Source organism: Phyllobates terribilis, unplaced genomic scaffold, assembly GCF_046119375.1.
Source record: "Phyllobates terribilis strain yellow unplaced genomic scaffold, ASM4611937v1 Scaffold_12__6_contigs__length_324123572, whole genome shotgun sequence".
Taxonomy (NCBI): Eukaryota; Metazoa; Chordata; class Amphibia; order Anura; family Dendrobatidae; genus Phyllobates; species Phyllobates terribilis.
In genome coordinates this window covers 43,764,617-43,787,865 of record NW_027362772.1, presented here as the reverse complement: position 1 = coordinate 43,787,865, position 23,249 = coordinate 43,764,617, and the positions used below count along the sequence as shown (strand labels likewise).

The window sequence follows — 23,249 nt, the reverse complement described above, 5'->3', positions numbered from 1 at the left end:
AAAAAGTGAAAAAAAAACCACTTTTTCATTTTTATGAATCAATTTGTGAAGCACCTGGGATTCCAAGTGCTCACTATGCATCTAGATAGGTGCCTTGGGGGGTTTAGTTTCCAAAATGGGGTCACTTGTGGGGGAGCTCCAATGTTTGGGCACACAGGGACTCTCTAAATGCAACATGGTATCCGCTAACAAATTGAATGGAAAATCGGCTCAAATTGTTAGCGGACACCACATTGCGTTTGGAGAGCCCCTCTGTGCCCAAACTTTGGAGCTCCCCCACAAGTGACCCCATTTTGGAAACTAGACCCCCCAAGGCACCTTTTTAGATGCATAGTGAGTACTTGGAACCCTCAGGTGCTTCACAAATTGATTCGTAATAATGAAAAAGTGAAAAAAAAACCACTTTTTCATTTTTATGAATCAATTTGTGAAGCACCTGGGGTTACAAGTGCTCACTATGCATCTAGATAGGTGCCTTGGGGGGTCTAGTTTCCAAAATGGGGTCACTTGTGGGGGAGCTCCAATGTTTGGGCACACAGGGACTCTCCAAATGCAACATGATATCCGCTAACAATTTGAGCCGACAATTTGTTAGCGGATATCATGTTGCATTTGGAGAGTCCCTGTGTGCCCAAACATTGGAGCTCCCCCATAAGTGACCCCATTTTGGAAACTAGACCCCCCAAGGCACCTATCTAGATGCATAGTGAGCACTTGGAACCCCAGGTGCTTCACAAATTGATTCATAAAAATGAAAAAGTGGGTTTTTTTTTCACTTTTTCATTATTACGAATCAATTTGTGAAGCACCTGGGGGTTCCAAGTGCTCACTATGCAACTAGAAAGGTGCCTTGGGGGGTCTAGTTTCCAAAATGGGGTCACTTGTGGGGGAGCTCCAATGTTTGGGCACACAGGGGCTCTCCAAACGCAACATGGCGTTCGCTAACAATTTGAGCCGATTTTCCATTCAGTTTGTTAGCGGACACCATGTCGCGTTTGGAGAGCCCGTGATGTGCCTAAACAGTGGAGCTCCCCCACAAGTGTCCCCATTTTAGAAACTATACCCCTCAAGGATTTTATTAAGGTGTATAGTGAACATTTTGAACCCAGAGTTACGGCACAGAATTAGTTTACATTAGGTCATCATATTGAATAAGTTGTCATTATTCTTGAGCGCAAGTGCTCGCTACTTGAGTTTGCATCGGGTACTCAGGTATGCACCATGTACAGCGTGTGCTTGAGTGACATGCTCGAGTCCCTGCTCCGCATGTTTCACGGTTATTGGACACCCAAAAAAAAACATGCGGGGATCGCTCGTGCATGGCAGGCAATCCCCGTAAAGTTTTTTGGCCGCGAAGCATATGGGGCAGAGACTCGAGCATGTCACTCAAATACCCACGATACTCAATGAATACCAGAGCACCCGATGCAAACTCAAGTAGCGAGCACTTGCTCTCAACACTAGTCACCATATCGTCATCTTTTTTTCTTACTTTTGAAAAAAATCCCAACCCCAGCCCTAGCCCTAGCACAACCCTAGCCCTAGCACAACCCTAGCCCTAGCACAACCCTAGCCCCAGCACAACCCTAGCCCCAGCACAACCCTAGCCCCAGCACAACCCTAGCCCCAAACCCAGCCCTAACCCCAAACCCAGCCCTAACCCTAGCCCAATCCTAACCCAAGAGTTTATTTTTGACGCCGTTCCTTGTGCGGTATAAGTGATTAGACGACTTTATTCTTCGGGTCGGTGTGATTACAGTAATGCCAGAATCATATGGGGTTTTTATGACTGACAGCTGTCACACACTAAAAGACGCATTTTTTGTAAAATCTAGTTTTTGCATCGCCATATTTTGAGAGCTATAATTTTTCCAGATTTTGGCAGACAGTCATGTGACGGCTCGTTTTTTGCGGGATGACTTGACGTTGTTATTGGTGCCATTTTCAGGCACGTGACATTTTTTGATCGCTTTCTATTCTGATTTTTGGGAGGCAGAATAAACAAAAACCAACAATTCAGGAATTGTTTTTTTTTTTATTCTGTTCCGCGTGTGGTAAAATTGATGAGGTAGCTTTATTCTTCGGGTCAGTACGTTTACAGCGGTACCACATTTGTATCATTTTTCTATGTTTTGGCGCTTATACACAATAAAAGCTATTTTATAGAAAAAAATATTTTTTAGCATTGCTTTATTCTGAGAGCTATAACTTTTTTATTTTTCGGCTGATGGAGCTGAATGGCAGCTTGTTTTTTGCGGGATGAGATGACGTTTTCAGCGGTATCATTTTTATTTATATGCGTCTTTTTGATCGCGTGTTATTCCACTTTTTGTTTGGCGGTATGGTGATAAAGCATTGTTTTTTGCTGCGTTTTTTTTTTTTTTTTTTACCGTGTTCACTGAAGGGGTTAACTAGTGGGACAGTTTTATAGGACAGGTTGTTCCGGACGCGGCGATACCAAATATGTGTACTTTTATTGTTTTTTTTTTATTTTTTTTATAATAATATTTATTGATGGGTACATTATATTTTTATTTTTGGTGTATTATTTTTTTTTATTTTTTATAATATTTTTGCACATTTTTTATTTTTTTTTCACTTTCAGACAGTTTGTACACTTTATTACTTTGTCCCACTCTGGGACTTTCACTTTTTTTTTTCTGATCGCCTGCATGGCACAGGAATGGAGCACCATCCCTATGCCATGAAGGCTGGCAGAAGTGCACAGTGTGAAGATTGCTTGGAGATGCACTGCGCATGTCCAAGCAATCTTCCTGCTCTCTGGTGACCCGGATGTTGTCATGATGACATCGGGTCATCATGGCAACACCCGGGAAGCCGCTGCAGACTGCGCTGGAAACCGGAAGAGGAGGTGAGTATCGCCGATCACCTCCCCTTGCCCCCGCAATGCCGCGATCGACTTCGATCGCAGCATAGCGGGGGTTAATGTGCTGGGAGCGGTGCAGGACCGCTCCCTGCACATAGTACCGGGTGTCAGCTGTGACAATCAGCTGACACCCGGCGGAGATCGCGCCCGCACAGCCTGTGTGCGCGTGCGATCACTATGACGTACTAATACGGGTCTGGGTCTTAAGTAGTGTTGAGCCACCCCCGTAGTGTTCGAGTTCGGTTCGGTTCGTCGAACACCCGTGTGTTCGCCGAACTGTTCGTCGAACACCTTCGAACACCGTTAAAACCAATGGCAGGCAAACAAAAACACATAGAAACACATAGAAAACACATTCAAAGGTGTCCAAAAGCTGACAAACTGCTCAGAAGACATAACTAACACATGGAAAAGTGACAAGTACATATAGTCATGCGAAAATAAAAGAGGTGGAGGAGTAAAAGGAGGGGGAGACACAGATATAGGCATGTCATGCCCTTCTAAAATCCAAAAAGTGAGAAGCCGACACGGCCAGTCCGCTCCTGCCCCTGCCACCTCCGTGTCGCCGGGTTTGTGCCAGAGCCGCGGTGAACCCTGACGGCCAGCCCCCCTCTCCCAATACTGGTGCCTGTCCGCTGGTGGGTCGAGCGAGCCCCCCTGTGGTGGAGGCAGCTCTAAGCTTTTTAATTTAAATTGTCTCTCTAATTTGAATGAATACACTTTAAATCCATTTACAAGGATCTATTGGAGGGCAAGTCTCATGCCAGCAGCCGCGGTAATTCCAGCTCCAGTAGCGTCCACTAAAGCTGCTGCAGTTAAAAAGCTTTTATAAGGATCGAGCTCGGCTGTCCACCGCAAGGCATCCTACTGCCAGTCCCAGCCCCTATGCCTTGGGGTGCCTCCTGATGCTCTTCACTAAGTATCCCATGGTCCCGAAGCATTTCCTTTGAAAAAATTAAGTGTCTAAACTACAGGTGGTGCAGCTTGCTTAACAGCCGGGATAATCTGCTTACTAGCAGACACTGCTACTAGGCACAAAGTATTTCCTGGGCTAGATGCAGTTAAAAATTTGTAATTAGATACTCTCGTTGGATGCTGAGAAAGCATTCCATAGAGTCTCCTGGCACGCCATATATGATTCTCTTAAAAAGCTTGGGGTAGGGGTCTAGGGGACCCTTTTATAGCCAAAATCACGGCCCTGTATCGCAATACGTCACCTAGGCTGAAGATAAATGGAACTGTAGCACCCTGAGGGCTCGGTTGCTAAAGACGTATTGCACCTCACCCAGAGGTGTGATATCTCACTCTCAGGTAAGGATGGAGTGTGGATCAGGACCCAACACCTGCATGCATTACACCACATTGCCGTGGGGCAGGGCGACCAATATGCCCCTGAGATGGGCACGACAGTCCCTGTCCCTGGCTGGAGTGGGGGGAGGGAACACTGAGGAAGGGGAACCCTGTAGTGCAGGAGCAGGGAGGAAGCAGTTCCTGGATGCATTGAGAAGGGAGTATAAAAGGTGGGCACCATCTTAGTTCAGTGCAGAGAAGTCTGAGCAGAAGTGGCAGGGAGCAGGGGCTCTGCATGAGCTCTGCTCCGGAGGCGGGCCTAGTAACAGAGGCCCAGGCCTGGAAGAGGGAGAAGGAAGGAAGAGGAGCGGAGAAGGCTCCAGGAACGAGGAATGAAGGGATCCCAGGGGTGCGGACGGGCGAGTCGCCACCGCACGCCCAAATCCACCTGCGTGGAGGGGTCAGGCCAAAGGGGGAGACCGGTCCCCGAACTAGTGGAGGCAGGAAACGACCCTCAGCTAGAAACCGGAGGCTCTGACATTTTATGTGGCGCAGCCCCTCGCTACACCCGCTAGGAAGGCACCACATAGGGTCAGGGAAACTGGCGCCAAGTTTACCAAGAGGAGGCCCGAGGCAGCCGGACAGAAGTGTTGGTAAGAAAGGCCAGACAAAGGACACACAAAGGGGGTCCTGTGAAGTGCTCCAAAGTTATCTGGGAGTTGTCTGAGCCCCTCACCTGGTGAGCACAGTACGACGTGGGCAGCCGTTACCTGCAGACGTGGTCTGGATAATAAGAACTGTGAGTAAAGGCCCTGAACTGCATCACTGACTCCGTGTCGTTACTGCTGCTGCCCTGCACCATCACCCCCATCCTCCGCATACACTGCCCTGAGGCTATAATCCTCCCGTGGGGAGTTATGCTACGCTCTGCTGCACCCACAACACCAGCCTCAGTGGTCTGCCCTGTAGCGGCGGTTCACTCTGACCGCAATCCACGGGTGGCGTAGTCGGACATTTAAACATGAAAACCACATAAATAGTTCCGCCACTGGTTTGACCGCCCTGAGCCACGGAACTGGGTCGCCGCCACGAAGACTACAACCACCAGCATCCACCAAAAAGGGTCCGGCTCCGGGTGTCCCAAGGCCCAGGGGGTGCGTCAGAACATTTTCATCACCTTTCACAATCACCAATGGGACAAGGCAGTGATGTCCTCTGTCCCCTCTCTTATACATCCTAGTGACGGAGCACCTGCTCTCATCAATTCGCCATAACCCCAATATTAGGTGGATTGAGGTGGGAGGCACCGAGTACAAGTGCTCTCTATTTGCTGATGATGTCCTAGTATATATCACTCAATCAAATATATCCATCCATGCTGTTATGGCTGAAATAGATCACTTTGTTACATGGTAAAATTTTAAAATCAATGCAGCGAAGTCTGAGGCCCTCGATGTCTCCCTCCCCAAATCCATATAGGATTCCATCCAGTCCAACTTTCCCATTGCCTGGCCCTCACAGGGTATCAAATACTTAGGAATTCCTATTCATAGAGACCTCTCCCATCTATGTTATCTTAATTTTGGGCCCTTTATTGAACAACTCCATACAGACCACGGTTGGCAAGTTAGAACTGTAAGATTCACTATGTGAACCGCTGGTGTTTTGTGGAAAAGCACATGTACACTGCGTTCCAAATTATTATACAAAAAGTGTTTAGGAGTGATAAGGGAAGAATTTGTTTGTTTGTCAGTTAAACTCATTGATGGTGCTGTGTGTCAGGGCTCTTTATATCACTGTAAGCAATTGCAGACACCTGTGCTAATTAGTTTGGCAGGTGTGTCCAATGAAAGGCAAGACTACTTAAGAAGGCTCTCTCACATTATTAAGCAGCCTACATTTTCTGCCAAAATGGGAAAGAAAAAGGATGTGTCGGCTGCTGAGAAGCAACAAATTGTGGAGTGTTTAGGTCAAGGCATGACTACAATCAACATTGTGCGATGATCAGGATGAAGTGTCTTGGCAATCAAGAAGTATGTAGCTGATTCTCAGTACACACGTGCGCGTGCTGATAAGGGCAAATTGAGGACTCTTTCCTACAGGCAATTACGTCAGGTTGAAAGAGCAGCGGCAAAAAAGCCTTGTCATAGCAGCAGACAAGTTTTTGAAGCTGCTTGTGCCTCCAACGTCCCCCGAACAACAAGATGCAGGGTCCTTCAGAGGTTTGCAGCTGTGCATGCGCCATCCTGTCGACCTCCTCTATCCACTTCACACAAGCAGAAACGGCTCCAGTGGGCCAAACATTACATGAAGACTGATTTCAAAACTGTTTTGTTCACGGATGAGTGCCGTGCAGCGCTCGATGGTCCAGATGGATGGAGTGGAGGATGGCTGGTTGATGGACACCCCACGCAAACACGGCTACAGCGCCAACAAGGAGGAGGTGGAGTAATGTTTTGGGCTGGAATCATGGGGAGAGAGATTGTCGGCCCCTTTAGGATCCCTGAAGGCGCTAAAGATGAGCTCCATAATGTATGTGGATTTTCTCAAACAGCACTTCCTGCCATGGTTCAAGAAGAAGAACCGTGTATTTCACAGCAAGATCATTTTTCTGCATGATAATGCACCATCTCATGCTGCACATAAAACATCTGCATCTCTGGCTGATATGGGCATAAAAGGGGACAAACTTATGGTGTGACCCCCATGCTCCCCTGACCTCTACCCCATTCAGAACCTTTGGAGCATCATTAAAAGGAGTGTCTATGATGGCGGGAGGCAGTTCATATCTAAGCAACAGCTCTGGGAGGGTATTCTGTCCTCATGCAAAACAATTGAAGCAGAAACCATCCAAAACCTGACAAATTCAATGGACGAGAGAGTTCAGAAGCTCCTTTCGAACAAGGGGTCCTATGTGAAAATGTAACATCACCTAGAATAAAGTTTTGAGTTGAAAACTGTTTGATTTCAGTTTCTAACAACCTGCTAATGCTTATAACTTCAAAAATGACCATTTTTTTGGTCTTTATTAAAATGAAAAGGTTGATCGAAAAGTTTGGGTGATCTAAGAGTGTGGCAACCCAGTAGTCATGATTACTTCGAATTCTGACAATATGAGGGTCATGCTGCAGGTAGTGCAGCAAGAAGGCACTTATGTGCCTTGCGCATCTCGGAGCCCCAAAATTATTTTCCGGGCTAGATGCAGCTAAAAATTATTTTTAATTTTAAATCTGGTGAAGCTTTTGTATAGATGGCTTAATAGGATCAGTGCTGCACACTGCTACAAAGCCCAAATTATTTTCCAGTCAAGATACAGATAAACATGATTAGTAATTTGAAAGCTTAAAACGGTTGGTAGGGTGATTTTATCCAATCATCAAGCTTTTACTCTCCCCAGGATGACACAGGGGTACAAAAGTCGTTTCGGATCCATGATTTGTTCATCTTTATGAACGTGAGTCTGTCTACATTATCAGTGGAGAGCCGCGTGCGCTTATCTGTCAGCACACCACCAGCAGCGCTGAACACACGTTCACACAGAACGCTGGCTGCGAGGCATGACAAGATCTCCAAGGCGTAAGTGGCTAGCTCCGGCCATTTATCCAGATTGGAAGCCCAAAAAGAGCAAGGGTCCAGTGACACAGTCGTGGCTTCAATGTTTACTTGGAGATACTCCTGTACCATCGTCTCTAGGCGTTGACTATGTGTCAGACTTCTTGTCTCCTGTGGCCTTGCAAAGGATAGGCTAAAAAAGTGGTGAAATGATTCCGCAAAATTGATGTTACCAGCAGATACTGTGGTTCTGTTACGGTTTGAGTGCTGAACACTTGACGGTCCCACGGTTGGCAAGTTGGAACTGTGAGATTCACTACGTGCACCACTGGTATTTTGTGGAAAAGCACATGTAAGATTCTGCAACAGTCTCTGCTGATACTCCTGCATGCGTGCATCCCTTTCTATGGCAGGAATAATTTCTGCAAATTTACTTTTGTACCGGGGATCTAACAGTGTGGCAACCCAGTAGTCAGGATTATTTCTAATTCTCACAATTCGAGGGTCATGTTGCAGGTAGTGCAGCAAGAAGGCACTCATGTGTGTTGCGCATCCAGGAGCACCAAGTCCCTGTTGTGTTGGTGGCGAGGTAACAATCATGCTTCCTTCCTCTGTCCTCTCCCCCCAACCTCGCACAACAGAAATGTGAACAAGGTCTCCCTCATCTGATGAGTCTTCCATCAGTTCGTCCTCCACTTCTTCCTGGGCTCCTGCACCTTCCTCACTAGTTTGGCTGCTACCATGCGCCCTGGTAAAACCATCTCCCCCACCCTCACATGCCTGCCGCCTTGGTGCTGCCGACCGTCTGGACCTTGCAGATGTTAGCCCTTCCGCATACAACTCCTCCTCCTCTACTTCCTCCACCTCCTCTTGTGCCACCACCTGACTCCGAATTCTGTTTAACATGTGCTCCAGCATGTAAATCACCGGAATAGTCATGCTGATAATGGCATCGTCAGCACTAAACATCTTCGTCACCATTTCAAAACTGTGCAGAAGGGTGCATAGGTCCCTGATCTGAGACCACTCCTCCAGCGTGATTTGCCCCACCTCTGAATCTCGTTGGCCCAGGCTATACGTCAGAACGTATTGCACCAGGGCTTGTCGGTGCTGCCACAGTCGCTGCAACATGTGCAGAGTTGAATTCCACCGGGTAGGCACATCGCATTTTAGCCGGTGAAGTGGCAGGCCCAACGACTTCTGTAGAGATGTAAGTCGCTGAGCTGCGGGATGCGAACGGCGGAAGTGAGCACACAGCGACCGTGCCCTCTGCAGAAGGCCATCTAGTCTGGGATAGTGGGCTAAAAATTGCTGGACAACCAGGTTCAACACGTGAGCCATACAAGGCACGTGTGTGACATTGCCCCGGCGAAAGGCCGCACCCAGGTTTGCAGCATTGTCGCACACGGCCTTCCCTGGTTTCAGGTCCAGTGGAGACAACCATTCATGAAATTGGTTCTCCAGAGCTGACCACAACTCCTCAGCTGTGTGACTCACATTTCCCAGACATTTCAATGTAAAAACCGCCTGATGACGTTGAGCCCTACTGCCAGCATAGTAAGGAGGTGTGCAGGATCCCTTCTGCGCAGTTAGAAAGCTTGTGGCATGACCAGACAGGCTTTGGGTGCAGGTGGAAGACCGAGAGGAGGTTGAGGAGGCAGAAGCAGTGGAGGAACTTTGACATAAAGAGGATTGACGCACAACTCGTGGGGACGGCAAGACTTGGACAGCAGCCCCTTGTCCTGCTGTCACCATAGTTACCCAGTGCCCAGTCAGCGACATGTAACGCCCCTGTCCATGCCTACTCGTCCAAGTGTCTGTGGTGAAATGCACCCTGTCACACACAGAGTTTCTCAAAGAAGCGGTGATGTTGTGTGCGACATGCTGGTGGAGCGCAGGCACACCTTTCTTTGAGAAGTAGTGCCGACTGGGCATCTGGTACTGGGGCACTGCGACGGACATAAGGTCTCGAAAATCCTCTGTGTCCACCAGGCGGAAAGGCAGCATTTCTGTAGCCAAGAGCTTGCAGATGGTGAAATTCAACCTCTTAGCTTTCTCATGGCTAGGAGGAAATGGTCTTTTACTTGTCCACATCTGAGGGACCGAGGGCTGGCTATTGTGCTTAGACGGGGTTGATAAGGGTGTCCCCGGCAAACTGCCGGTCTGTGAGGAAGATGCAGGCGGACATGTTAGGTTGCCTTGATCCAAAGGTGGTGCTATCGATGTCGGACAGCGCTCAACACCAGCTGGTGTTACCACCTCCAAAGAAAATGATGACCTGCCAATCATGCTGGCTGTTGCGGGTAAAGAGGTGGCAGGTCGGCGCCCCAAAACAGGTGTGACTGCTGTCCCCCCAGTCACAGAGGATGAAGAGGCCGCGGATGCACAAGATATGGCAGACGGTGATTGGCCCGGCCGGCTAGGCCGCATTGTAGCACACTGAGCTTCCCACTGCAACTTATGCTTCATGTCCATGTGCCGGTTCATGCATGAAGTACTCAAACTATGTATTTTTTGGCCTCTACTTAGCTTTTGCTGACAAATATTACAGATAACACGAGTTGGGTCATCTTTATCGATCTGAAAAAATGCCCAGGCTATGCAAGGCTTAGCACCCATGCGACCTGAAGAGCCACCACGACTTGTGGTGAGAGGCAGAGTTGTGTTTGAGGATGCAGTTGTTGACGTGCTTCCAGTACTACGTCTCTGTCCAGGAAGGCGCAACCTGACCTCGTCGTCACTAGCATCTTCCTCCACCTCCTCTGCTGACCTCATCTCTTGGCTGACTGTGGGTTGACAGTAAGTGGGATCTCCGACCTCATCATCATCACCCTGTGCGTTATCACACCCGTCGTCCTCAGAGCCAACCTGTTCCTGCCCTGACAAAAAACTAAAGTTGTCGCTCCAATCAGGTATTTGAGTCTTATCATCGTCTTCCTCATTGTCTCCACCAACAGGAGTTACAGTTTGGGAATGAGGGTCTACATTATGGTCAGAACCTTCTGCGTCTGGTCCTGGATCCGGCTCATAAAGATTCTGGGCATCAGTGCAGATCATTTCCTCGTCTGGATTCACAGAAGCGCTGTAGTCGACCTCTGATTCCCAGGCTATAGTATAAGTAAACAGCTCTGCAGACTCAACCATCTGTTCTACCTCATACTCAGACGGGCAGCTGGAGATTTGGGAGCTGTGAGGAAGCAAGTGCGATTGGGGTGACACCTTTGAGGACTGGAGTATTTGTGATGTTGAAGTTGATGTGGAGGAGAGCCCACTTAAAGGAGCACTTGATATCCGTTGAAGCACCTGCTGTTTTTGTGCCTCATCTGGAATTTGTAGCGATTGGCGTGGACGTAAGAAAGGGATCTTATCACATTGTCCGCTAAAAGAAGTAGACATTTTAGTTTGGCTGGAAGATGGTCTTTCTTCTGCACCTACCCCACGGACACAACCTTTTTTCCCCTTCCCAACACGCCTATTCCCCTTTCCACCAGCAGCAGGCCTTTTTCCACTCATTTTGGTGGTTAACTAATTCACAACTCTGGAGTTGTTTGCACAAAAAAACAATGGATGGTAACCGAGCAGAGCTGAGTGGCCAAACTGTGGTATTAGGCCAAAACTATTGGCTGGGTTAGATGCAGAAAAAAATTATTTTTAATTTGCAACCTGATGGAGGTCAGTATAGATGGACTAATAGACCAAGTCCCACACACCGCTAGAAGCCCAAATATTTTTTCAGAGCTAGATGCAGAAAAAAATTATTTTTAATTTGCAACCTGATGGAGGTCAGTATAGATGGACTATTAGACCAAGTCCCACACACTGCTAGAAGCCCAAATATTTTTTCAGAGCTAGATGCAGAAAAAAATTATTTTTAATTTGCAACCTGATGTAGGTCAGTATAGATGGACTAATAGACCAAGTCCCACACACTGCTAGAAGCCCAAATATTTTTTCAGAGCTAGATGCAGAAAAAAATTATTTTTAATTTGCAACCTGATGGAGGTCAGTATAGATGGACTAATAGACCAAGTCCCACACACCGCTAGAAGCCCAAATATTTTTTCAGAGCTAGATGCAGAAAAAAAATATTTTTAATTTGCAACCTGATGTAGGTCAGTATAGATGGACTAATAGACCAAGTCCCACACACTGCTAGAAGCCCAAATATTTTTTCAGAGCTAGATGCAGAAAAAAATTATTTTTAATTTGCAACCTGATGGAGGTCAGTATAGATGGACTAATAGACCAAGTCCCACACACCGCTAGAAGCCCAAATATTTTTTCAGAGCTAGATGCAGAAAAAAATTATTTTTAATTTGCAACCTGATGTAGGTCAGTATAGATGGACTAATAGACCAAGTCCCACACACTGCTAGAAGCCCAAATATTTTTTCAGAGCTAGATGCAGAAAAAAATTATTTTTAATTTGCAACCTGATGGAGCTCAGTATAGATGGACTAATAGACCAAGTCCCACACACCGCTAGAAGCCCAAATATTTTTTCAGAGCTAGATGCAGAAAAAAATTATTTTTAATTTGCAACCTGATGGAGGTCAGTATAGATGGACTAATAGACCAAGTCCCACACACTGCTAGAAGCCCAAATATTTTTTCAGAGCTAGATGCAGAAAAAAATTATTTTTAATTTGCAACCTGATGGAGGTCAGTATAGATGGACTAATAGACCAAGTCCCACACACTGCTAGAAGCCCAAATATTTTTTCAGAGCTAGATGCAGAAAAAAAATATTTTTAATTTGCAACCTGATGGAGGTCAGTATAGATGGACTAATAGACCAAGTCCCACACACCGCTAGAAGCCCAAATATTTTTTCAGAGCTAGATGCAGAAAAAAATTATTTTTAATTTGCAACCTGATGGAGGTCAGTATAGATGGACTAATAGACCAAGTCCCACACACTGCTAGAAGCCCAAATATTTTTTCAGAGCTAGATGCAGAAAAAAATTATTTTTAATTTGCAACCTGATGGAGGTCAGTATAGATGGACTAATAGACCAAGTCCCACACACTGCTAGAAGCCCAAATATTTTTTCAGAGCTAGATGCAGAAAAAAAATATTTTTAATTTGCAACCTGATGGAGGTCAGTATAGATGGACTAATAGACCAAGTCCCACACACCGCTAGAAGCCCAAATATTTTTTCAGAGCTAGATGCAGAAAAAAAATATTTTTAATTTGCAACCTGATGGAGGTCAGTATAGATGGACTAATAGACCAAGTCCCACACACCGCTAGAAGCCCAAATATTTTTTCAGAGCTAGATGCAGAAAAAAAAATATTTTTAATTTGCAACCTGATGTAGGTCAGTATAGATGGACTAATAGACCAAGTCCCACACACTGCTAGAAGCCCAAATATTTTTTCAGAGGTAGATGCAGAAAAAAATTATTTTTAATTTGCAACCTGATGGAGGTCAGTATAGATGGACTAATAGACCAAGTCCCACACACCGCTAGAAGCCCAAATATTTTTTCAGAGCTAGATGCAGAAAAAAATTATATTCAGTTTGCAACCTGATGGAGGTCAGTATTGATGGACTAATAGAATGATGCTATGCCCAAAAGATTTTACTTCACTAGGTGCAGTAAAAAAATTGGTATTCTATACACAGGTGTTATATCTTGCAACACAGATAGGCTACTCCACTGACTAACACACTCTGCAATAGGCCAAAAAGGATTAGCTTTGCTAGATTCAGCCAAATGCTGTGAAAAAAACTTGCACAGCACTGGCACAGACCTGCCTGGCAAAAACTGATAGGAACTCATGTAACCTAGTCCTGAAAAGGACTCCAATTACAATTAGTCTTTACTCCCACAACCTATCTATTTAAGAGCACAGACCTCCCTGATAAAAGTCGTAGGAAATGCTGTAACCTAGTCCTTAAAAGGACTGCAATCACAACTATTCCCTACTCCCAAGCTATCTGTATATTTGTGCGAAAATTGGCTTGAAATTAACAAGGTATAGCACACACAGCAACAGCGGTGCCGTCTAACACGCAGCTGCAGCAGTGAGAAAATGGTGGCGACGGGGAAAATGGCTTGGTCTTATAGGGCAAGGACATGTGACATACACTGCCAATCACACATGCCCTTGCTTGTGTGAAAAAAAGCACTTCGCTCCGTGTGTGCGCTGCTGATAGGCTGACAGATTGCACCTTCCCACTGCAAATGCGGGAAAGAGAAAAAAAAATGGAGATCTTCATTGTTCCTGCAGAGATACATCCCCTGCCCCTCCCCCCGCCCCGCTGTACACTCAAACTGCGTATTAACATTAATTTTCATCATTACTGAGAAAAAATCCAGTTATGATTTTGGTGCACGAACAGTTATCGAACATAACCTCGAACAGCCGAATTTTTCTCAAATTGTTCGTGTTCGCCGACCGGCTCGAACACCGCCCAAAACAGCTCGAATTTGAGATTGGCGAACAGTTCGAGTAGAACAACGCTCATCTCTAGTCTTAAGTCCCAGGGCACAGACGCGTATTAGTACGTCAAATGGTATTAAGGGGTTAAAGTGTATTCATTCAAATTAGAGAGACAATTTAAATTAAAAAGCTTAGAGCTGCCTCCACCACAGGGGGGCTCGCTCGACCCACCAGCGGACAGGCACCAGTATTGGGAGAGGGGGGCTGGCCATCAGGGTTCACCGTGGCTCTGGCACAAACCCGGCGACACGGAGGTGGCACGGGCAGGAGCAGACTGAACGTGTCGGCTTCTCACTTTTTGGATTTTAGAAGGGCATGACATGCCTATATCTGTGTCTCCCCCTCCTTTTACTCCTCCACCTCTTTTCTTTTCGCATGACTATATGTACTTGTCACTTTTCCATGTGTTAGCTGTGTCTTCAGAGCAGTTTGTCAGCTTTTGGACACCTTTGAAGGTGTTTTCTATGTGTTTCTATGTGTTTTTGTTTGCCTGCCATTGGTTTTAACGGTGTTCGAAGGTGTTCGACGAACAGTTCGACGAACAGTTCGGCGAACACACGGGTGATCGATGAACCGAACCGAACTCGAACACTACGGGGGTGGCTCAACACTAGTGGTATGCCCCTTATTACATTCAAGGTCCTATTGGTCACTGTTATTTTGTTGTAAGACAATGGCTGTGTTGCATTGCCAACAGGAGCCTTTAAGTGCAACAACTGGAGTTAGCTCCAATTAATAAACTTTAACCATTCGAATACTGCTGTCAGTCACTGACATTATAATTCCCCATTGGCTCGCATAGCCCCCCCATTGCGTGATTTTGTTTAACTGATGGGTTATCATTCTATTTGTGGACCTGCAAAAGGCTCCAGTATTGCCATCTTAGTTCTCCTATGAAGCTCAGCCACAAGCTCAGCCCTTATTAGATAATGAAAGGTTTAAATGAATGACATTCCCATGCTATAAGCTGATAACCCTGATGAAGCCTGATTAATGGTGAAACATGTTTTCGGGATGTGTAATAGGTTTAACAATTGTGGTAGCTGGCACTTGCCCAATTAAAGTGGTGGGTACTAGCCATAGTACCACCATTAACCTTATAGGACAGACCTCAGCCTATTTGTGACACACTCACATCAAATGGAGTGGTGGTGTGGATGATTGATCTATATTCAGATTGAGCTCTGAGAAGCTGTAATCATAGATCAATGGGGGTTCTCAGTGGTCAGACCCCCAGTGATCAGTCAGTTTTATGCTACGGATAGGTGATAACTTTAAAGTTTGGTACATAATGCATGGAAAAAATGTCACCACCTTTTACTGCACTGTCACGATGACTCATCAACATATTAACCTGCTTTTTTTAAGCTGTTAAGATTTTTGTTTTTCTTTTAGGTAAAAACTCAGAATAACTCTTTATTAGCTTTTAATATTTTTATATTTAGCTTTTTTTGGTTATTAATATTTTTGTTTTTCTTTAAGGTAAAATATCAAAATGGATACTGCTGATTTCAACCTGAATGTAACGTAAAACATTCTGGACTACAACTACCAGTATGTTAATATTTATTATTCTTTGCTTTTCAAAAGAATATCAGGATAGGCTACATTCACATCAGCATCCTTGCATCCATCCTAGATTTTGTCAAATTTCATGAGACCTCTTGTCTTAAAACCTCACCATATATCAAGTGACGTAATGTGAATAAGGGCTGAGAAGGACAAAAACCTAAAGAGTTGAAATTAGAATATAAGTTGGTGTGTATACAGCGTGTAGGAGCATGTTCACACTGGCCACTAAACAGACAAAACCTAATATATAAACAAAATAAGCAAATACCCTGCAGTAAATAAATAGCAATAGTGCATGAAAATAAAATAGGGTACTTAGTTAACACAATTTTCATAAAAAAAATGCAAAATCTATCCCACTACACCAAGGTGACCCTAAATGGGTAATCTAGTTAAAGTACCGCTTCTATTTTTTTTTATGCTCTAAACCTTTGTAAATGTGTATGTAATGTAACATGTGTGTTAATATACTAGCAGCGCCACTCCAGATCTCTTTTGAGTCACTTGACAAAAATTCAGACTTACAGGATCACACTTGTGTCTATGTAGAAGTTGGAAATCATTTTTGCAATTTAAATCTGTGGCGTGTAAGACCAGGGCTCCATAGACTTACATTGTAAAAGCGATTTCTGTTGAGTCATATTTGCAGTCACGTGAGTGAGCAGAGAACCGGAATGGTGCTTCAAAATGGTGAAGATGGCTATTAGTAAATTTATTAATGCATATGAAAATTTCCTCTTCAGAGAAAATGAGGACTTGAACTCTATAGCACCACCTATTGGTAGCAGCAATCCCACAATCAACCCTTTAACGAGTCATGAAATATGACTTAGGATAAAAGCCAAATCAGAATCTCAATTTGTAGACACGGTGTTTTGGGCTGTTGGCCCTCGTCAGTGCAAAGTATGAGAACTGATTTGGCTAGATGAGAGATGCAACTACACTACATTAAATACACATTTACACAGGTTTATAGCATATTATGGGTATATTCAATTTTCTACTCAGAACATTTCCACTAACTTTGCTCAAATTACCGTATTTTGCGGACTATAAGATGCACCAGACCATATGATGAACCCCAAATTTTGGGGAAGAAAATAGGAAAACAATTTTTTTAATAAAATGATGGTGCGTCTTACAGTCTGATTTTACAATAACTAATCGAGGGGAGTCGGCTGGGGTGCAGCGGGGTCACAGGAGGCAGGGTTGCTGCTGAAAGAAGTTTGTGGTGCATGCAGGAGTGGGGTGATACTGCGATCCCCGGGCAGTGAGGAGGGGGTGTTTGGTGGTGCGAGGTTATGGCGGGCCCCGAGCTTTCAGAAAATATCAGCGGAGTCCCCATATTTCCCATTGTTTTCACTGTGGTGGACTTCAGGAAGGTGGCCACCAGATGCAGCGCATGTGCAGATTGAGATCTTGGGAGTAAGTAAGGTACATTCGAATTATAAGATGCACCCCTATTTTCCTCTCAAATTTTGGAGGAAAAAGTCTGTCTTATTATCCAAAAAAGGTTGGTTTAGAACTTTGAATTCTCATAAAAAACATCAATATTATATTGTAACGTTAGAGGAAAACTCTTGAAAGTCTGAATTTCAAAATAAAACCACTTGGTGGTTTCACATATACACAAATATCACATACATGTATTTACATTTGGTGACAGAATATCACAACATCATGGATTTATATTAACATGGTCATCTCTCATCACACAAATTTTAGGAAATATTGAGCCAAGAGCTATGGTGTAGGATGACCCATCTATAAGTATTTTAGTGTGAATAAGACTGTTCCCTTTGGGTTCATGACTGTTCTATCACCTGACTATCCTTGATTTCATCCAATGTAAACACTTATAGTTTTTAGAAGCATTAGATTTGTGTGGAGTTCCTTAAAAACATGAACGTTCTCTTTCAATTTCATAACAGAAATCTTGAATATTCAAGAAATTGCTTCCCCCAATAAAAAACGTTACAAAAGTTATCAAACAAATCATGTACAATACTGATGGAGGGACAGGACATTCTATTGGGAAGTTTTAATCCTTTAGGGTATATTCATACAGGTGAAATAAATTGGATTCATGATTTTTCCATGATATGGGGATTAGCTGTAAACCACATTTCCTTAAATCACCCATCAGAATCTGCAGGAGTGTGCCGATCTTAACTTATCATCCATGTGAATAAAGTTGTAGAAAAGTCATGCATGGAAAGTGGCTTGTTGTCAAATTTTGTATGAGTTTCAATATGGAATTCACCCTGAAATTTTTGTTAAATCTGACTTCTTTGAACTTAGCTTTAAGGGGTGCATCCTTTTCATCAAAAATGTAAAGACATAAGAAATTTACCTGGACAAAAATTCTAGTCTGGGTAAAAAATTCAAAGTAGGGCGACTATGAGCATTTGGACCTTTGGACCTAGCCAAACCAGATCTCACACTTTACACTGATAAGAAGTAGTACCCCGAAACACAGCGTCTGAAAGTTGAGATTCTGGTTTGGCTTTTATTCTAAGTCATGTGGCAAGGCTCGTTAATGGGTAGACATTGACTTTTAGGGTTGCTATTTCCAATAGGTGGCACTAGAGTTCTAGTTCTTCATTTCTGAACTAACAATTTGCTTATTTAATTTCCCAGAGGAGCATTGCAAGGCTTAAAAGTCTCCTCACATTGTTAAGCCAGGCTTGGTATGTCACTCTCCACAAGGAGAAATATTACCTCTTGGATCTCGACCTTTTGTTATGAGATGGAAGAACATGCTAAAGTGATCTAGCAGTACAATGCAACCTTACTTTTTCACTTTGGCGTTTTTTCCCTAGTTTATATATATCTTAATGGACAAAATGAGATAGTTATATAGCTATACATTCTTCATGAGACTAACTTCTTCCCTATTATGTTTTGTAAGGTCATCTTATGAATACAATGAAACGATTAACACAGCTTACTGCATCAGATGTGATGAAATTCTAAAGAAGATATCAATTACTCTATGCAGCGTAATTTTAATTCTTGGGATTATCGGTAAAGGATTAGTCATCTGGATTGCCGGATTCAGGATGAAGAAGACAATCAGTGCCGTGTGGTTCCTCCACCTGGCCATCGCGGACTTTCTTTGCTGTGCATCTCTGCCTTTGAAAATTTTAGACTGGGCTCACTTTTTCTTATATTTGCCAGGTATTGTTTGCACGTTGAACATTACACTTTTTAATTTAAACATGAGCGCCAGTGTTCTTCTATTAACGGCGATGAGCATTGACCGCTTGGTATCGGTCATGTGGCCATTTTGGACAAAAGTTCATAAGACCTATAGATTAGTAAGAAATATTGTGTCAATCCTTTCGGTGTTGAGTGTCCTCTTAACTTGTTTAGTATATTTCTTATATGAATTCTAAATTTTTGATTTCCATGAATGGTGTTTACTCTATGACATTGTTTACGTTTTGTTGAGATAAAAAAGACCATTCAGCTGATCAGATTACTTATAATGTTTGTGATCCCTTTTCTCATCATCTTCACCAGTTATGTCACCATTTTATACAAACTTAAAAATCTAAGAGACCCCAGAGATCTCCGAGATCCTCCAGGATCATCACCGCTGTTATATTGTGTTTCTTCATCTGCTGGTTTCCTTATTACATCTGGCCACTGACACCCATGTATGATGGAAATAGCGTTCAATTCTTTGCAGTAAATATTTTCATTACAAACCTGGCTTGCCTTAACAGTTGCATCAATCCAATCATTTATGTTTTTATGGGACAGGATTTCCAACATGATTTCTTCAGATCCATCCCCTACAGACTTGAAAGAACCTTAACAGAACACATTGAACAACCTAATGACCTATGCAAAGAAGGAGCAGATTTTAATCATATTTGTATCACAGATGTTTAAAATATATTATTTTTATCTATGTAAAAATATCTTAAAGAGTTCTCCAGTTTTTAAGGAGATGAATTGTAATCTGACATTTCTCTTAAATCTGTTTTGTATTGTGAACATTAGAAATACTGTATGTTTTGGATAATAAAACACACTTTTTTCCCCCAAATTTGAGAGGAAATTGAGGGTGCTTCTTATATTCCGAATGTAGCTTACCGGGTGGGGTTGGCTGTGGTGGAGCGGGGGGTGTTTGGCGGTGCGAGACGGTGACAGGCCCCGGGCTTTTACAAAATGTTGGTGGAGTCACCGCACTTCTCATTGTTTTCAATATGATGTACTTCGAGAAAATGGGCATTGAGGTGACGCCGATAAAGATTGAGTTCTCATTCTGCACGCATGCCATATCCAGCAGCAATTTTCCAGAAGTCCACCAGAGGATAATCAATGGGAAGTGTGGAGACTCCGCCGACATTTTCTGAAAGTCTGGGGCCAGCCACAGCCTCGCACCATTGAACACCCCCTCCTCCCAGCCTGGGGCTTGCAGCAGCACCTTACTCCTGCTGCCAATGCCTGCTTTCTGCAGGAGCAACCTTGCCTTCTGTGACCCCACTCCACTGCAGCCACTCCCCTGGTATGCTACCGCCAAATAAGACTGTCAAATGTACCACCATTTTATTAAAAAATGTTTTTCCTATTTTCCTCAACAAAATTTGGAGTGCATCTTATGGTCCAGTGCGTCTTATAGCCCGCAAAATATGGTATACACTATATAAGAATAAAAAATTAGTGGTCCAAAGTAATACAACAATAAAACATTGTATTTCAACTTCCATGATTCCGTTTCAAAGAAGAAACAGAATAAACATGTGCAGCAATAAAGGCACCCCTAAATAATACTTGGTTGCACATCCTTTGGCATTGATGATAGCCTCCAAACGTTTCTTGTAGTCATCCATAAGCTTCTTGCACTTCTCAGCTGGAATTTTCTCCCACTGTTCCTTTGCAGATTGTTCAAGCTTTTGAATGTTTGCAGGGTTCTTTTTCTCAATGGCAGATTTCTGCTCAACCCCAACGATTTTCAATGGGATTGAGATCAGGACTCATTGTTAGCCATTTTAAAACATTCCATTTTTTATTTTTTCAACCATTCCTGTGTAATTTTGGATGTGTACTTTAGGTAAGTGTGTTGCTGGAGGACCAATGATCTTCGACTCAAACCAACTTTTCTTACACTGGGTAGGACATTTTGCTCTAAAATCTCTTGATAATACTCTGATTTCATGATTCCTGTAATACAGTCAAGGCCTCCAGTATCAGATCCAGCAAAGCAACCCCACAGCATTATGGATCCTCCATAATGCTTAACTGTTGATAAGGTGATCTTTTTCTTTTAAGCTTCATTGTGCTGTCTGTAAACAAACCGTTTCTTTGCATTGCCAAATAGCTCTATTTCTGTTTCATCTGTCCACAGAACATTTTCCCAGAATGATTTTGGTTTTTCAAGGTACTCTTTGGCAAAGATCAGTTGTTCCTTTTCTTCAACAATGGTTTCTTCCTCTGCCTTCACCCATAAAGCTCTGCTTGGTTTAGCGTGCAGCATATGGTAATTGTTAAAACCATGACCCTAGACAGTTCCAGCTTGGCTTTCAGGTCTTTGCATGTTTGATCTGGTATTTTTCCACCATACGCACCAACCTTTGAAGACATCTCTTGTCAATTTTCCTCTTTCTCCCACATCCAGGGAGGTTCTTGATGGTTCCATGCTTGGCAAACTTCTTATTAGCAATGCGCACAGTTGAAAATGGGATACCAAGGTCTTTGGAGATGGCCTTATATCCTTTGTAAGTCTTGTGTTTTGCTAATAATAGCAGTTCTGATGTCCTCAGACAGCTCCTTTGTCTTCACCATTGTGACAGAGGAACAAGGCCTACCATGTGGCTTTTTAGAACATTGAAGTCATAATTCATTTGCTAATTCATGTCACATGGGCACTGACAATTAATCACAGGTAAATCTCTTTTGTGATTTACCACAGGCGAGTCAAAATGTGTTTCCATACAAAATTAATGTAAAGGGGCCAACACTAGTGACACAGCAAGCTTTTGGTTTTTCTATTTTTCCCTCCCATTGTTTTATGCTTTAAATTATTGTTTATCATTTGTTCTTTTGTATTTAACACGAATCTCTATACAAAAAAACTGTTTCACTTGATTCATTTATTTCAGGAGATATTCCACATTATGTGCTTAAACTTCATGGGTGCCAATAATGATGTGCAGGACTGTAAAAGTCATACTATTTTCAGTGGACAGGTTTAGCAGAGTTACCTTACTATCATTAAGGTATTCCATTATGGTTTCATTACTATAAAATATGAAATAACTGGAGTTTCTTTAAGCATTGAAGACATGTATTTTATTTATTTTTGTATTAGACACTCCATGTGGTGTTTGTAATATGTAGCAAACCTGCGTTTTAAGTCCTATTCATTTATCTATGAATCTATCCAAAATGCCAAACTCTTTTTACGCTGTGTGTGATACTTTTTTGAAGTTTTATTGTGTTTTTTTAATAGATTGATAAATATTACTGTTCATGCATATGGTTCTTTAAAAGTTTAGAAAATTAATATCTAATATTATTTCCAGAATGTTATAATAATGTTACAACAATTAATAAAAATATTATAAATAGGATTGTTTTTTACTTGTTTGAATTCAAAACATTAACACCTTCTTGGCATCTGTCGTACTTGTACAGCCGCTGTCCAGTGAGGTGGGTGTCTGCCTTGCTATACAGCCAACATCTGCCCCTAACATAATCTATCAAAACTAGTGGAGTAGAGCTCCAATTTCTTCTTTTTGATCTCTTGCATTGGAATTGAAGTGATCAGTGTCCATTCTGATGTCCATTGCCCCCCACCACGCGATCACAGGGTGCTGATGAATTGTTATGGCAATCAAGGGCTTAACAAAGGCTCCCTCTACTGCCATCTTGTACTCCTATCACAGTATATAGTAGAATCAATAAAATAATCATGGGTTCAAAATGTCTAGGAAGACTAAAAAAAGAAAATACCTGGAGAAAAAACAATATTTTTTTAGTTAAAAAAATTAAGTAAACATAAATGTTATGCTCATCATCGTTTTCCCAGTAAAAAATAAAAAGAAAAATGTTTGATATTGTCCCATCTGCAAATGTCCAATCTATCGAAATGTCATATGACCTGTACAGTAATCACTGTCAGTAAAGAAAATTTAAATGGAAGAATTGTTGGTTTATGGCCAGCACACCTTCTCCGTAAAATGTAATAGAAAGCGATTAAAACATCTTGTGTACAATCATCAGCCTTCACACAGATCTATTGATAGAAAAATGAAAAAAAGATGGCAACCCAAACAATTTTTTTTCCAAAGTTGAGAATTAAAAAAAAAACTATAGTAAAAAATGATTTAGTTTGGTTTGACTGTAATCAAATAAATCTCTGTTGACTCCACCTTCCAAGAACAATTTGCCACATAAAAAACACTGAAAAATCAAACCTCTAAAACAAGGATTAATGGTAGAAATGAGAGATACTGATGATCGAGAAGTTAAAAGCTTGAGG

At 43.0% G+C, this 23,249-nt stretch overlaps 1 pseudogene; it reads left to right on the top strand.

Moving 5' to 3' along the window:
* LOC141171684 (formyl peptide receptor 2-like) overlaps positions 1–22,215 on the top strand; it is a 36,631-nt pseudogene extending 14,416 nt beyond the window's left edge.
* The last annotated feature ends 1,034 nt before the right edge of the window (positions 22,216–23,249 follow it).